The sequence below is a fragment of the Heptranchias perlo genome, chromosome 5 (genome assembly GCF_035084215.1).
Source record: "Heptranchias perlo isolate sHepPer1 chromosome 5, sHepPer1.hap1, whole genome shotgun sequence".
Lineage (NCBI taxonomy): Eukaryota > Metazoa > Chordata > Chondrichthyes > Hexanchiformes > Hexanchidae > Heptranchias > Heptranchias perlo.
In genome coordinates, this window is record NC_090329.1 from 110,455,772 (window position 1) to 110,471,189 (window position 15,418).

Consider the following 15,418-nt stretch of genomic DNA (forward strand, 5'->3'; position numbering starts at 1 on the left):
TTCCCAAAGGCAATTTATAACATTGTTTCAAAAATCAACGAAAGGAATTCTGCCCACCCCACCCCCCTACCCTCGGAAATGCACAATGAGGAAGTTGGCGTTATTTTCACTGGAATAAAGACTCCGATTTGATCTAGTTGAAGGTTTGCAGATTATGAAAAGAATTAAAATTGACCCAAACAAACTGATCATTACAGAGAAAGGCTCAAAAACCAAGGTTCACAAATTAAAAACAAAGAAATTAGGAATAAGAAGGGAAGTCAGGCAAAACTTTTTCTTCCAAAGGGCAATAGGGTAATGGAATAAGTTACCAGGTAAGTGGATAGTATCAATTGGTTCAAGAGACAATTGGATGCTTTCCTGGAAAAGGGAAGAGCTTGACAGATTTGATGAGTAATGGATAGGTTGGGAAGATTGATCTTGATAAAGAGAGAGGCATGTTGGTTCTAATCGTCTTTTCTAATTCTTAAGATTTCTTTTGCTCTTATCATGTATTCAAGGCTTCTTCGACAGCACCTCCCAAACCCGCGACCCCTACCACCTAGAAGGACAAGAGCAGCAGGCACATGGGAACAACACCACCTGCACATTCCCCTCCAAGTCACACACCAGCCCGACTTGGAAATATATCGCCGTTCCTTCATTGTCGCTGGGTCAAAATCCTGGAACTCCCTTCCTAACAGCACTGTGGGAGAACCTTCACCACACGGACTGCAGCGGTTCAAGAAGGCGGCTCACCACCACCTTCTCAAGGGCAATTAGGGATGGGCAATAAATGCCGGCCTCGCCAGCGACGCCCACATCCCATGAACGAATAAAAAAAAATACACACACAGGGACTATCCGTAAAGTAAAGCTTTGTTGCTGAAGCACTGGTAATAAATTATAAATGTACAAAGCTATATCAATAGTTTTCATTTTTTACTAAGCATTGATTTTGTTTCTGTGAATCAAAGATTTGAAACAAAACTGAGATGAACTGGCATGTTGACTAACAAAGTGCTATCAAACATTTTAAAACAAGTAAACACCTTGGGCCTGATTTTACCACCCGCTATCGGGTGCGTTCTCGGCAGGGGGGCCTAGAAAATCGCGAAATCCAGGATCCCGAATGGATCCCGCCTCGATCCCGCCCACTTCCGGGTTCCCCGCTGACGCGCCAGCGTGCGCGCGCAGCCCCCGCTGGTGGGAATCCCGCAGGCAATTAAAGCCACTTGAGAGTATTTATTTAGCTATTTCAGGTCATTAACTGACCTGATTAAGGGACTGTGTGTGATTTTGGATCAACATGGGACTGTTTCCCACACTGGGGGAAACACTCCCAGATCGAATGGACGTGTTGCAGCTGTCAGCCTGTGGCAGCTGCAAAGGTCCATTTGACAGGGGGGGGGGTGGGGAGACCCTCACCCATTGCAGGAGGCCACTCTGTCACTTGGGACAAAGTTTGGCCTCCACCACCCTCCTCCTGACGGTCAAAATCACCAACCTGCACACTTACCCCGGGGTCCGGAGACATGTACCTACCTTGCGGACCCCCTCAGATGTACATCTTGCGGATGGGGGCCGCCGTAGCTGCAGTCATGACCTCCTCGGGGGGCGAACAGCATCACCAGCCTCACCATCCACCTCTGACACGTGGAGCTCCACAACAGAGTGCTGTGACACATCCACCTGTACAGCAGGAGGGAGGGCTACCGCAGAGAGAGATGCGTCGCAGAGGGCACTACCCTCGCCACACGTTCCACAGACCGAGGCTCAGCCTCCTGGACCTCTCTGAGCAGCAGTGCACACGGAGGCTCAGAGTCACTCGACATGTAGCCGTTGACATCTGCAGCCTCTTTCATGCCGAGCTGCTCCTGGTTGGCCCGTGCACCATCTTACCTGTCGCTGTAAAAGTCACCACTGCCCTCCCGAACCTCTCCTCCACAGCCTTCCAGGGTGCAACCGGGGACATCGCCGATGTCTCTCAGTCATCTGCGCAGAAGAGCCCTGCAAATACACCTACACCCACTCTGCAGTGACACAATGGGTGGCATCAGTGGTGGGTCCTCATAGTGATACCCAGGAGCGGGCATTATTGCACAAACCGGACAGGATTCGCGAAGACATGGCAGTAGTGGTGCCAATATAATGTGTGATGTGAGTTGTTCTGAAATTCAATAGAAGTAACAACCATGACAAACCCTCAAACACCCTTGTGCATTCCCTTCATGCTCACGACACGTTTGCCTTACGCTGCCTACTGCACATATGTGATGCATGCCCTGTGGCTGCAGCACAGGTTGTGGCAGGTTGAGTGAGGCTGGCCATGAGAGCGATGCACGAGAGGGTGAGTATGGGATAGAGCCATGAGATTGTATGAGGATTGGGTTGCGTGGTAGTGGCGGGGTGAGTACTGGCGAGGTGAGTAGGTGCAGGTAAGATGAGGATGGGGTTTGAGTGGGTATGAGGGGTGATGTGACAGAGTAGTGTTGGCAGTGCCGAAGGAGATGTGGGGTGGGGGCAGTGATGTGGCAGACTGAGTGTAGGGGAAAGACTACGTGTACTCACTTTGGCTGACCTACTGAGGTCATTGGAGCGCCTCCTGCACTGTGTGCAGGTGGGCGATATGTTGGTGGCGCAGGTGACCCCCTCTGCCACCTCGAGCCAGGCCTTTCTGGTGGCGGAGGCGGGCCGCTTCCTCCTGCCCGCCAGGTGGAAGATCTCAGTCCTCCCCCTCCTCCTCACCCCATGTATTGATACCTGGGGTGAGGCATCATTAAACTGGGAGCAGCCTTCCCCCTGGGCTGCTCCATGCAGTCATCTTTGCTATTGGTTGCAGCATCTGTCAGTGGAGGACTGCCCCTTTAAATAGAGCGCCTCCAGCTGACAGATCTTACTGCGCATGTGCAGCCCGCCCGACGCGCAGATCAGCAGCGGGGAACCCGGAGGAGCAGGTAAGTGGTTTGCCTGCTACGATCGCGCGGGAAACCCACTAATTTCACCGGGCACGTTACCCACGCGCCCGCTTGCCCACCCGCCGAGAACCCGCACCCCTGCTAAAATCGGGCCCCTTGTGTGTGGTCTGGTAATGCTTTCAATATCTGTGACTCCCTCCAAAACGCCCAGATTTATGTTGTGCATACAACAACAACTACTTGCATTTATATAGAGCCTTTAATGTAGTAAGATGTCCCAAGACGCTTCTCAAGAGCTATTATCAGTCAAAATTAAAAAGTATTAAAAGGCAGGAAGCTTCCTTGGTAGACGGCCAGCTTGATTTTTCTACTTGAAGGTTACAACCATGCTTGTACATATTTCAACTGATATACCCCCAAAGATATCTATCTTGTGGAATTCAGAAGTGCAAACAACCACAACCCCACCCCTTCCCCCTGCCTGCTGCATTGATGGCATGTGACAGGAAGTCTTCCTTCCCACTGCCCCACTCCCATCCCACAAACTGTTTTTACAAATAGCAGTAATGTTCAGGACGAAATTTATAAGGGGTGGAGGGTTGTATGAGGATCAATGAAAATATATAACCTAATGTAAACATCGTTGACATCTTTAATCTAGGTGATTAATCTATGATGTTTTATTCATGCTAATGCAAAACAAGCTTTCCAATGAGCTGTCAAGCCATAGAGACTAGGAAGATCCCAGGGTCAATCAGTGCTGAATTAGCTAAAAGGCAGGGTGGCAGTAGGGACTCTACAATTGGCCCCAGTGTCCTTAGGTTAAGGAGGCGGGAAGCAAATGCTGTTGATCATTGGCCATTGACTCTACTGGAAGCACATGAGTGGGTGTCAGGTGAGGACAAGATTATCCCTGCGGTCAAATAACCCGTCACCTCTCGGTGTGAAGGCTCACATATGAATAATAACAGTAGAGAAGGCACCCAGAGTCCATGGAGTACCCCAGCAAGGAGTCAATCGCTTCAGGAGAGAAGGAATTCGGAGAAGATTAATGAAGACAAATTTTACTATTTAAAAAAGTGTGGCGTTCCTGAATTTTCATTGTTAGCTTTACAGCAGCTAATTCTACCATTTTGTAATCCAATTAAAATGATCATTGTCCCTCCAACAAGTGAAATGCACTGCCTAGTGTGGTACTCTGTCATAAAGATCAGGATGGGCTCAGGTTCAATCCCTGCTCTGTGCTGATTTAGATGGCTTGAGTCAGAGTAGAGAGTAGCAGTGCGGATGCTACAATTGGCCTTAGCGTCCCTCAGGGTAGGGAGTGGAAAAATCAGCCCTTGATCACTACCTGGGGACTCATGCTGAAATTGGATGTCACTTGAGGACAGGGTTTATAATTTGTGGCTCTACCAATATACTGTCTGGTAGTGGACTGAGGGGGGCCCAGGTTTCAGCCCTGTCTGTGCTGAGTTAGCTAATCTCAGACAGGGATGGTAATGGGGGACACAACAATCAGTCCCAATGTCCCCAGGCGAGGGAATGTGAAATTCAAACAGGGCTCTCACTCCTGATGGCTATTCTGTGACCCTTGCTGGAAAGTGGAGAGTTGAATTGGCTGCCAATGCCCAATGTCTGGGTTAATACATGAATGGCCACATGGGGGAGTACTGGAGGGGACATGACGTGCGTGGAACTGTATCCCAGCAAAAGTCCGTGTCTTCAGGAGGAGGAGGAAGAAATGGGGAGACAACTGGAATTTTTTTTTTAAAAAGCATTAAAAATGGTTTAAAAATATTTTCTAGTATAGGATACACCTGTTACCCTGCCAGGGTTGATACCATCAATGTGGGTGGACTAAGGAAGCTGCAGCAGTACCCCACTCCCGTTAGAGACACCATGGAGTATGTTGACACCTGTTAACCTCACCACAACATCCTGTCACACAGGGGAACCTGAGACTGTGTAAATAAATAAGAAAAATAATACTTGAATTAAAATAAATAAAACCCACTATGGTGTGACTGGGAGCCCCCATCGTCGCTGTGTTTACTAGATCAGGCTGGGACAGAAAGGTGACATTAGGTTGCTTGGCCTTGGACCCCAACAAATCTCCCCCCTCCCCCCAGGGGCTCATTTACAAATGCAAGAAACCCTCACATTTTCATTCCTAGCTTTATAAACACAGCTAAATTTGGGAGACCAGAAATCTCTTTGACAGGGGTTTAGTTTTTAAGATACATATTCCTCATTACCGTTACTATAGGAACTTATCCTGGAGTATTTTTTGACTACTAGCAGATCTCCCATGACAATGGGGGGGAGGATACACTGTTTTATAAGGACAGGAGCATTATACCATGTAATGTAAAATGTATTATTCCGCTGCTAAAATACAGTTGTGTGTATCTTGGACTGTCCCTTTAAAGCTACAAGAAAACACAGCTGTACTTTCATGATGTCAATTAGTGGTCAGGAGAAACCAATGAGAAATTACTGGCTTTCTTTTTATTATATACCTTTTTAAGGGTGGCCCCTGTTGTCAATTAGAAGGTATTTTCTGTTGCGGGGGAAACTTTCTCTTATAGAAAGGAAATGTTTACCTTTATTTCTCTTTTGTAATACTTTTTTTCTTTAGGTGTGACACAAAAAGTGTGACAGCTGCTTCTCAAAATTGATTGATAAATAGATTGGCAGACAGTTAGTCAAATAGAGACAGGCAGACGGACAGGCAGAGAATTTGTTTTTAAAAGTCTCCTCCAGCAGCGAATAAAACCTCTCACATCAATGAGATGAGACTGATGTGAGAGGCTATGTTGAGCGGCTGAAGGGCACTTTTATAAACAGATTACCTGTATATCTCCCTGGCCTTTTTTCACCACTGCCAGCCACCTCTCCTCTGCCCTTCCACCTTTACCTCTAACAACAAGTGCGAGCAACTCAGGTTTTTTGGCACCAATATAGACCATCCATTTAGATGTTGTTAAAACTGGATAGCCATGTGGTGAAGGATTGAATACTAGAGCCTGGTCTTTAGTTGCTTCCAAGCCTCTATTCACAGAGTTTCCTCTTGCACACCCCACACCCCAGCTAAGCTCTCCTATAAAAAGGATCAGAGTCCCCAGTCGATACCCACCACTTGAATACAATTAACCCCAATTGCTACCAATCATACAATTAACAGATGTTTCTGCCTCTTCTTTGCTTTCCTCTTGCCCACCAAGCCAAGCATCCCTCAGCCCCCCCATTCTAGCTCTGAACCCACATCTCTCCAATTTCCCATGCCCTCTCTGATCTTATCTCGTCCATAAGATCCATATCCCATTTCCTTGATTTCATTTCCACTAAAGCACTGACCAACCAACTTCCCTTCCTGGCTCCCATGCTATCTAATACTATAAATGGTTCCCTCTCCTCAGGCACTAGCCTCATCCCATTCTAAACTACTGTCATCACTTCCCTCCTTAAAAAAACCCACCCTCGATCCTTCTGTCCTTGAAAACCACTGTCCCACCTTCGAGCTCTCTTTGTTCTCCAAACTCCTTGAAAGTGTCGTCACCTCCCAGATCCATGTTGATCTCTCCTGCAACTCCCTGTTTGAATCTCTCTAATCAGGTTTATGCTCCTCCCGCAGCACCAAAAGGCACAAATGACATTCTCTGTGATCATGGTGCATTAACTCCCCTCCTCTTCCTCAACATATCTGTAACCTTTGACATGGTCAACCATACCATCCTCCTTTTTTCCTCCTTTGTCCAGCTCAGTAGAACTACAGTCACTTCATCCCACTTTTGATTATCTTATTGTAGCCAGAATATCTCTACCAATGGATTCTCTTCTAACCTCAGCACCATCACCATTCACCCTTGACCCCCTCCATTTCCTCACCTACATGATGTCAGCTTCCACAGGAATGCTGATGTCACCCAGCTCTACTGCTCCATCACTGCTCTTCACACCTCCGCTGCTTCTGTGCTGTCAGACTGCTGGTCTGACATTCACTCTCGGATGAACTACAATTACCTACAGCCAAACATCGAGAAGACTAAACCCATTGTCTTCAGCCCCCAGCCCAAGCTCACCACCCATTCTATCCCCCTCGCAGGGCATTGTTTCAGGCTGAACCAGACTGCTCATAACTTAAGCATCCTATTTGACTCCAACCTGAACTTTTGACCACATAACCTCTCCAGCACGATGACTGCCTATTCCACCTCTGTAACAGCACTCACCTCCGCCCATCTATCACCGAGACCCCCATCCATGCCTTTGTGACCAGCAGACTCGACTAATCCAATGTTCTGTCTTCTGTAAAACTCAGTTCATCAAAAACTCTGCTGTTCATCACCCGCCTTTGCTAATCGACATTGGCTCCCAATTCCCTAATGCCTCAAATTTAAGATTCTCATCCTTTTATTTAAGTGCATCAATGGCATTGCCCCTCGCTATCTCGATAACCTTCTCTTGCACTACAAACCCCCTGCCTGAATTATATATTTTATTGACTCTGGCCCCTTATGCATTCCACTTCCTCCCTTTGCCCCACCAGTGGCAGCCGTGGCTTCAGCCACTTAGGCCCCACTCTTTGAAATTCTCTCCCGAAACTTCTCCAGCACCCTCTCCTCCTTTAAGATCCTCCTTCAAACCCAGCTCTTTCACCAAGCTTTTGGTCATCCCTCCTAATGTCTGCTTCTTTGGTTTGACATCCATTTTTATCTCTCTGCCATGCACTGCGGGACATTTATCCACGTTAAAGGTGCTTTATAAATGGAAGTACAGTCCCCACCACTTACAGCGGCGGATCAGACTTTTGTGGTATTACACAGTATACCAAATAACATACCTGAAATACCTGAAACATGAGCCCCAAAATAATCATCCCATAAAAGGTTTTGGAATGACAGCCTACTGCTTACGACAGCACTTGAGCCTTTTGGTGGATTAAAGCCTTGCAGTCTCGCCCGAATACTTTGCCTCAGCGGGGAGCCCTCATCAGACCATTCTTGAAAGAGATGCTACAGGATGCTCCGTTTAACCCTCTAGCATGCACCGATTTTCTTTTGTAGCCTCCCTGCTTCTCAAAACACACAATGCAGTCAGTGTCTCTCTCCAGCTACCAGAGTGTTGTCGTTGTAATAACCCGTAGCAAAGGTAGCAGTTTTGCCGTCCACTTCTTATAGTGGGCAAATTGCATTAACGCCAACGTGCCCGCTATTAACAGTGGGCACCGTAGTTGCTGTTGTCATCATCATGGGAGAAACAGAGTGCAGTTAATGACAGTTCGAAGGTGGTAATGACAGGTACGGAAGGAGGCCATTCGGCCCATCGAATCCGCGCCAGCTCTATGCAAGAGCAATCCAGCTAGTCCCACTCCCCCGCTCTTTTCCCGTAGCCCTGCAAATTTTTTTCTTTCAAGTACTTATCCAGTTCCCTTTTGAAGGTCATGGGTGAATCTGCCTCCACCATCTCCTCGGGCAGTGCATTCCAGATCCTAACCACTCGCTGTGTCAAAAAGATTTTCCTCATGTCACCTTTGGTTCTTTTGCCAATCACTTTAAATCTATGCCCTCTGGTTCTTGACCCTTCCGCCAATGGGAACAGTTTCTCTCTACCTACTCTGTCTAGACCTTTTATGATTTTAAATACCTCTATCAAATCTCCTCGCAACCGTCTCTGTTCCAGGGAGAACAACCCCAGCTTCTCCAGTCCATCCATGTAACTAAATTCCCTCAACCCTGGAATCATTCTTCTGCACTCTTTCTAAGGCCTTTACATCTTTCCTAAAGTGCGGTGCCCAGAACTGGACACAATACTCCAGTTGTGGCCGAATCAGTGTTTTATAAAGATTCATCATGACTTTCATACTTTTGTACTCTATGCCGCTATTTATAAAGCTCAGGATCCCGTATGCTTTTTTAACCGCTTTCTCAACCTGCCCGGCCACCTTCAACAATTTGTGCACATATACCCCCAGATTTCTCTGTTCCTGTACCCCTTTTAGAGTTGTGCCGTCTAGTTTATATTGCCTCTCCCGTCCTTCCTACTGAAATGTATCACTTCGCATTTTTCTGTGTTAAATTTCATCTGTCACGTGTCCGCCCATGCCACCAGCCTGTCCATATCCTCTTGAAGTCTATCACTATCCTCCTCATTGTTTACTACCCTTCCAAGTTTTGTGTTTGTGGTATAATTGGGCTAACATTCCATCTGGACAGCTTGTCACCTCCTTTCCACCATAGGTTTTTTTTCCCCATTCATTTCTAACCCAAGAAACTAAATAGCTTTTTTTCAGTCTCCAGGACAGCAAGTGTCACAGTGAATATGTTAAGCCACATCAAGAGGACACTTGAAACACTTCCATTCAGATGGCCTCACAAAACGTCTGTTACTGTGGTAACACGTACTTCGGAGTGAACACTTCTCAAGTAGTCCCGTCTCCCTCCTGTGTGTAAACACATGTTGGTATGTTTTTGGTTGGTCTCAAGGTTTCACCCGACAGTGAACAGGTAAAAGGGTAGACATAAGTACATAAGAAATAGGAGCAGGAGTGGGCCAATCGGCCCCTCGAGCCTGCTCCGCCATTCAATAAGATCATGGCTGATCTGATCCTAACCTCAAATCTAAATTCATGTCCAATTTCCTGCCCGCTCCCCGTAACCCCTAATTCCCTTTACTTCTAGGAAACTGTCTATTTCTGTTTTAAATTTATTTAATGATGTAGCTTCCACAGCTTCCTGGGGCAGCAAATTCCACAGACCTACTACCCTCTGAGTGAAGAAGTTTCTCCTCATCTCAGTTTTGAAAGAGCAGCCCCTTATTCTAAGATTATGCCCCCTAGTTCTAGTTTCACCCACCCTTGGGAACATCCTTACCGCATCCACCCGATCAAGTCCCTTCACAATCTTATATGTTTCAATAAGATCGCCTCTCATTCTTCTGAACTCCAATGAGTAGAGTCCCAATCTACTCAACCTCTCCTCATATGTCCACCCCCTCATCCCCGGGATTAACCGAGTGAACCTTCTTTGTACTGCCTCGAGAGCAAGTATGTCTTTTCTTAAGTATGGACACCAAAACTGCATGCAGTATTCCAGGTGCGGTCTCACCAATACCTTATATAACTGCAGCAATACCTCCCTGTTTTTATATTTTATCCCCCTTGGCCTTCTTGATCACCTGCTGCACCTGCATACTAACTTTTTGATTTTCTTGCACTAGGACCCCCAGATCCCTTTGTACTGCAGTACTTTCCAGTTTCTCACCATTAAGATAATAACTCGCTCTCTGATTTTTCCTGCCAAAGTGCATAACCTCACATTTTCCAATATTGTATTGCATCTGCCAAATCTCCGCCCACTCACCCAGCCTGTCTATAGCCCCTTGTAGGTTTTTCATGTCCTCCTCACTCTCTACTTTCCCTCCCATCTTTGTATCATCTGCAAACTTTGATATGTTACACTTGGTCCCCTCCTCCAAATCGTTAATATAGATTGTAAAGAGTTGGGGACCCAGCACCGACCCCTGCGGAACACCACTGGCTACTGGTTGCCAGTCCGAGAATGAACCATTTATCCCAACTCTCTGCTTCCTGTTAGATAACCAATCCTCCACCCATGCCAGAATATTACCCCCGATCCAGTGATTCTTTATCTTGAGCAATAATCTTTTATGTGGCACCTTGTCGAATGCCTTCTGGAAGTCTAAATACACTACGTCCACTGGTTCCCCTTTATCCACCCTGTACGTTATGTCCTCAAAGAACTCAAGCAAATTTGTCAGACATGACTTCCCCTTCATAAAGCCATGCTGACTTTGTCCTATTAAATTGTGTTTATCCAAATGTTCCACTACTGTCTCCTTAATAATAGACTCCAAAATTTTACCCACCACAGATGTTAGGCTAACTGGTCTATAATTTCCAGCCTTCTGCCTACTACCCTTTTTAAATAAGGGTGTTACATTAGCAGTTTTCCAATCTGCCGGGACCTTTGCCGAGTCCAGAGAATTTTGGAAAATTATTACCAAAGTATCCACAATCCCGACTGCCACTTCCCTCAAGACCCTAGGATGTAAGCCATCAGGTCCAGGGGATTTATCCGCCTTGAGTCCCATTAATTTACCGAGTACCAATTCCTTAGTGATTTTAATCATATTTAGCTCCCCCCCCACCAGAGCTCACCGTTTGTCCAGTGTTGGGATATTCTTAGTGTCCTCTACCATAAAGACTGAAACAAAATATTTGTTCAGCATTTTTGCCATCTCTATGTTTCCCACCATTAATTTCCCGGTCTCATCCTCTAACGGACCTATGTTTGCCTTAGCCACCCTTTTTCTTTTTATATAACTATAGAAACTCTTGCTATCTGTTTTTATATTTTTTGCTAATTTATTTTCATAATCTATCTTCCCTTTCTTAATCAATCCTTTAGTTACTTTTTGCTGTATTTTGAAGACTTCCCAATCTTCTATCCTCCCACTAAGTTTGGCTACCTTATATGTCCTTGTTTTTAGTCGGATACTATCCTTAATTTCTTTACTTAGCCACGGATGGCTGTCATTTCTTTTACACCCTTTTTTCCTCAGTGGAATATATATTTTTTGAAAGTTGTAAATAACTCCTTAAATGAACACCACTGTTCATGTACCGTCTTACCGCTTTAATCTATTTTCCCAGTCCACTTTAATCAATTCCGCTCTCATACCATCATAGTCTCCTTTATTCAAGCTCAGGACGCTTGTTTGAGAACCAACCTTCTCACCCTCTAATTGGATATGGAATTCAACCATGTTGTGGTCACTCATTCCAAGGGGATCCTTAACTAGGACATTAATTAATCCTGGCTCATTACACAGGACCAGGTCCAAGGTTGCTTGCCCCCTTGTAGGATCAGTTACATACTGCTCAAGAAATCCATCCCGAATACACTCAATAAACTCTTCCTCAAGGCTGCCCTGCCCAATTTGATTTGTCCAGTTAATATGATAGTTAAAATCCCCCATAATTATAGCTGTTCCCTTATTACATGCCCCGACTATTTCCTGATTAATACTTCTTCCAGCAGAGTTGCAACTATTAGGAGGCCTATATACTACGCCCACTAGTGTTTTTTTTTCCCTTATTATTCCTTATCTCTACCCAAACTGTTTCATTGTCCTGATCCTTTGTCCTAATATAATTTCTCTGTATTACAGTGATTCCTTCCTTTATTAACATAGCCACCTCACCTCCCCTTCCTTCCTGCCTGTCCTTCCTGATTGTTAAATACCCTGGCATATTTAATTCCCAGTCATTGTCACCCTGCAGCCATGTTTCTGTAATGGCCACAAGATCATACCCATACGTAATTATTTGTGTCGTTAACTCGTCCATTTTGTTACGAATGCTACGTGCATTCAGATAAAGAACTTTCAAATATGTTTTGTGACACTTAGTTCCTGCTTTTTCCTTTTTTAACACTTTACCTTTTACTCCATACCTTCTGTCCCTTCCTGACACGCTTTCCTCTGTCTCCCTGCTCAGGTTCCCAACCCCCTGCCACAGCTTTGATGCTGGGTTAATCGCCTTACGCCTTTTAGTTTTTATTTTATCTGTCGTGCCTAAAGTATACTTTCTTTCTGCTGCTCTACGCTTTTCCCTTTCACTTGTTCTTGAACAACTGTTTGTACTATTTGTATTGTAGATTTCCCCTGGGTCTTCCCCTCTCTTGCTGCTCTCAACTTTATTCTCTTCTGACTCCCCGCTCAGGTTCCCATCCCCCTGCCACTCCAGTTTAAACCTTCCCCAACAGCACTAGCAAACACCCCCGCGAGGACATTGGTCCCGGTCCTGCTCGGGTGTAACCCGTCAAGCTTGTACAGGTCCCACCTTCCCCAGAACCGGTCCCAATGTCCCAGGAATCTAGACGCAGTGTGATCCAGAGGCAGATAAGGTTATGGTGTAATTAATTTTAAAGTTGCTGCATTTTACAGGTAGAGAATCAGTGAACTTTAGTTTTTGTAATCGACGTTATCTGAAGGTACATAGGAACACAGGAATAGGAGTAGGTCATTCAGCCCCTTGAGCCTTTTCCGCCATTCAATTAGATCACGGTCTGATCTGTATCTCAACTCCATTTTCCCCGCCTTGGTTCCGTAACCCTTAATACCCTTGCTTAACAAAAATCTATCAATCTCAGTTTTGAAACTTTCAATTGACCCAGTCTCAAACAGCTTTTTGGGGGAGAGAGTTCCAGATTTCCACTACCCTTTGTGTAAAGAAGTGCTTGCTGACATCACCCTTGAATGGCCTAGCTCTAATTTTAAGGTTATGCCCCTTTATTCTGGACTCCCCCAGCATCTGAAAGTTTCGTTCGGTGACAAAAAATTACAAACTTTGAAAAAGTCATGACGTGGTAGCTCTGGCAGAACGGCATTTTAAATGAGACGGTGCAGTGATGGATGGTCTTTCTGTGCCTGGAACTCCCCGGCTGGGTGATCAGTTCCTGATTTCATCCATGCTGTCATGGAGAAATGTTAGACAAGGTCAGGAAAATCAGAGGGTGGTCAAGTCAGACCACTGTCCACAACTCCAGACCGACAGCAGCACTGTCAGAGGCCTGCGAATGAGTGAGGCCCCTTGAGCAGGAAACGTCAGGCAGTACAGCGGGGAGGCAGAATCTGAAGATGGTGAGAACGACAGCTCACAAAATGGAGGAGGTGAGGGGAAATACTTCTTAAGAATTCATGAATTTAATGAAAAGTTAACGGCAGCAGCAGGGGAAAAGATTCATCTGCCGGATAACGAGTCAATTGATGCTCGTGGTTTGAAACTAATCAGCATTTCTCAGTGGTGGGGGCACTAAGATTGGCCTCAGCATCTCTGGCTATTATATAGGGGAGGGGGAAGAGGAAACAAAGTCAGCCAGGGCCTCGGTCGCTATCCAATGGCTCCTGATATAAAGGATCTAGGCTCACACATGGACAATAGGCACTTGAGTGAGATACCAAAAGGTGTCTAGTAACCATGGAACTGAAATTCACCACCTTCACAGAGGAGAGGAGAGGAGAGAAGAGGAGAGGAGAGGAGAGGGAAGGGGAGAGGAGAGGGAAGGGGAGAGGAGAGGGAAGGGGAGAGGAGAGGGAAGGGGAGAGGAGAGGGAAGGGGCGAAGAGAGGAGAGAATCTGAAAAAAGCTAAGAGGCAATTCCTTCAAGCTTCATCTTTTTTATATTTCTACAATTCTTGGTGTTACACTGCTGTGTTTTAAAACGATCAAAAATGAATCCCACAGAAGATACTGTTTCATCTATCTCCACTTGGTACTTAATACTCCTCAAAGTAACAGCTGCATTGCTGAAAACAGCAAGCACTTTTCGGTGTCCATAACTGTAGGATTGCTGATATTTTACATGCAGCTTCATTTCAAAGGACTCAATCATTTAAAAGAGCAGCTTGAAACTGGTCAGTTACAGTCAAATGCAGACCAACGTCAGTATAAAATAGCAGTACAGTAAATAAAGCCCTTCAGTGACTGATGTTCACTTAATACAAGGTCAAAAATCCTTGGGGGGTGGGGAAGATCCTACTGTTAGTGCTGAGATGCACCCACTGGTGACCTGCTGCGCTGACCCTGCCAGAGTTTGCAGGGTCAGGGGGAAGTTACCCCATTATATAGTTTGGAAAGGCACCTGTGCCACTAAGGGCAATGTCAGAGGTGCCGTCTTTCGGATGAGACATTATACCGAGGCATGAAAAATCCCTTGGAATTATTCGAAGAAGAGCAGCGGAGTTCTTCCCAGTGTCTTGGTCAATAATTATCCCTCAACCAACATCACTAAAACAGTTCATTATCACATTGCTGTTTGTGGGACCTTGCTGTGTGCAAATTGGCTACTGCGTTTCCTTATATTACAACAGTGACTACACTTCAAAAGTACTTCATTGGTTGTAAAGCGCTTCGGGACGTTCTGAGGTCATGAAAGGCGCTAAATAAATGCAAGTTCTTTATTTCTTTCATTCTTTCTTTTTCTTTCCCTCCCCCACTTTCATTTTATCCTGACTGGATTTTAGTACTATCCTGATGGTGGCAGTGCTGTTATCTGATATGGTCAAACTTGTTTTCCCAGAAAAGGGGTTGAAATGTAAATGTTTACTGTATTTCTGTGTGTAAATATTTAATTTGTTTAATGTTAACAATCCTCTCTATGATTGAGTTCATAAAATGGGAAATAGGCAAACATACCGAAATGCTTCACCATATCTGTGTACACGTAACTGTTTCTTGCTGCGTGGCCTGGGACTCGGAGTTATGGAGTAATGCTGGTAGTTTGCGGATTTTCCTCTTGATCGCAGCAGTGTCAGGTGTGAGGTTACCATTAACTTGCTTGACTAATGCAACAATTCTGCTGTGGATTTACTGCCCTAGGGTATATGCAAAGAGCCCAGGAGAGCTTGTCATTCTCCTGGTATGGCGTTTGTTTCTAATATACCAGAGGAGCCTGAATTCAACCTCCTTTGGTCCTCTCCATTTGATGCCTCCTCCGC

The 15,418-nt window shown here is 45.6% G+C and overlaps 1 protein-coding gene across 2 annotated transcripts in view; it reads right to left on the reverse strand.

Annotated features, from left to right (window-relative positions):
* Positions 1-15,418, reverse strand: part of scml4 (Scm polycomb group protein like 4) — a 101,245-nt gene that overhangs the window by 33,155 nt on the left and 52,672 nt on the right. The gene's annotated exons all lie outside the window — the stretch shown is intronic.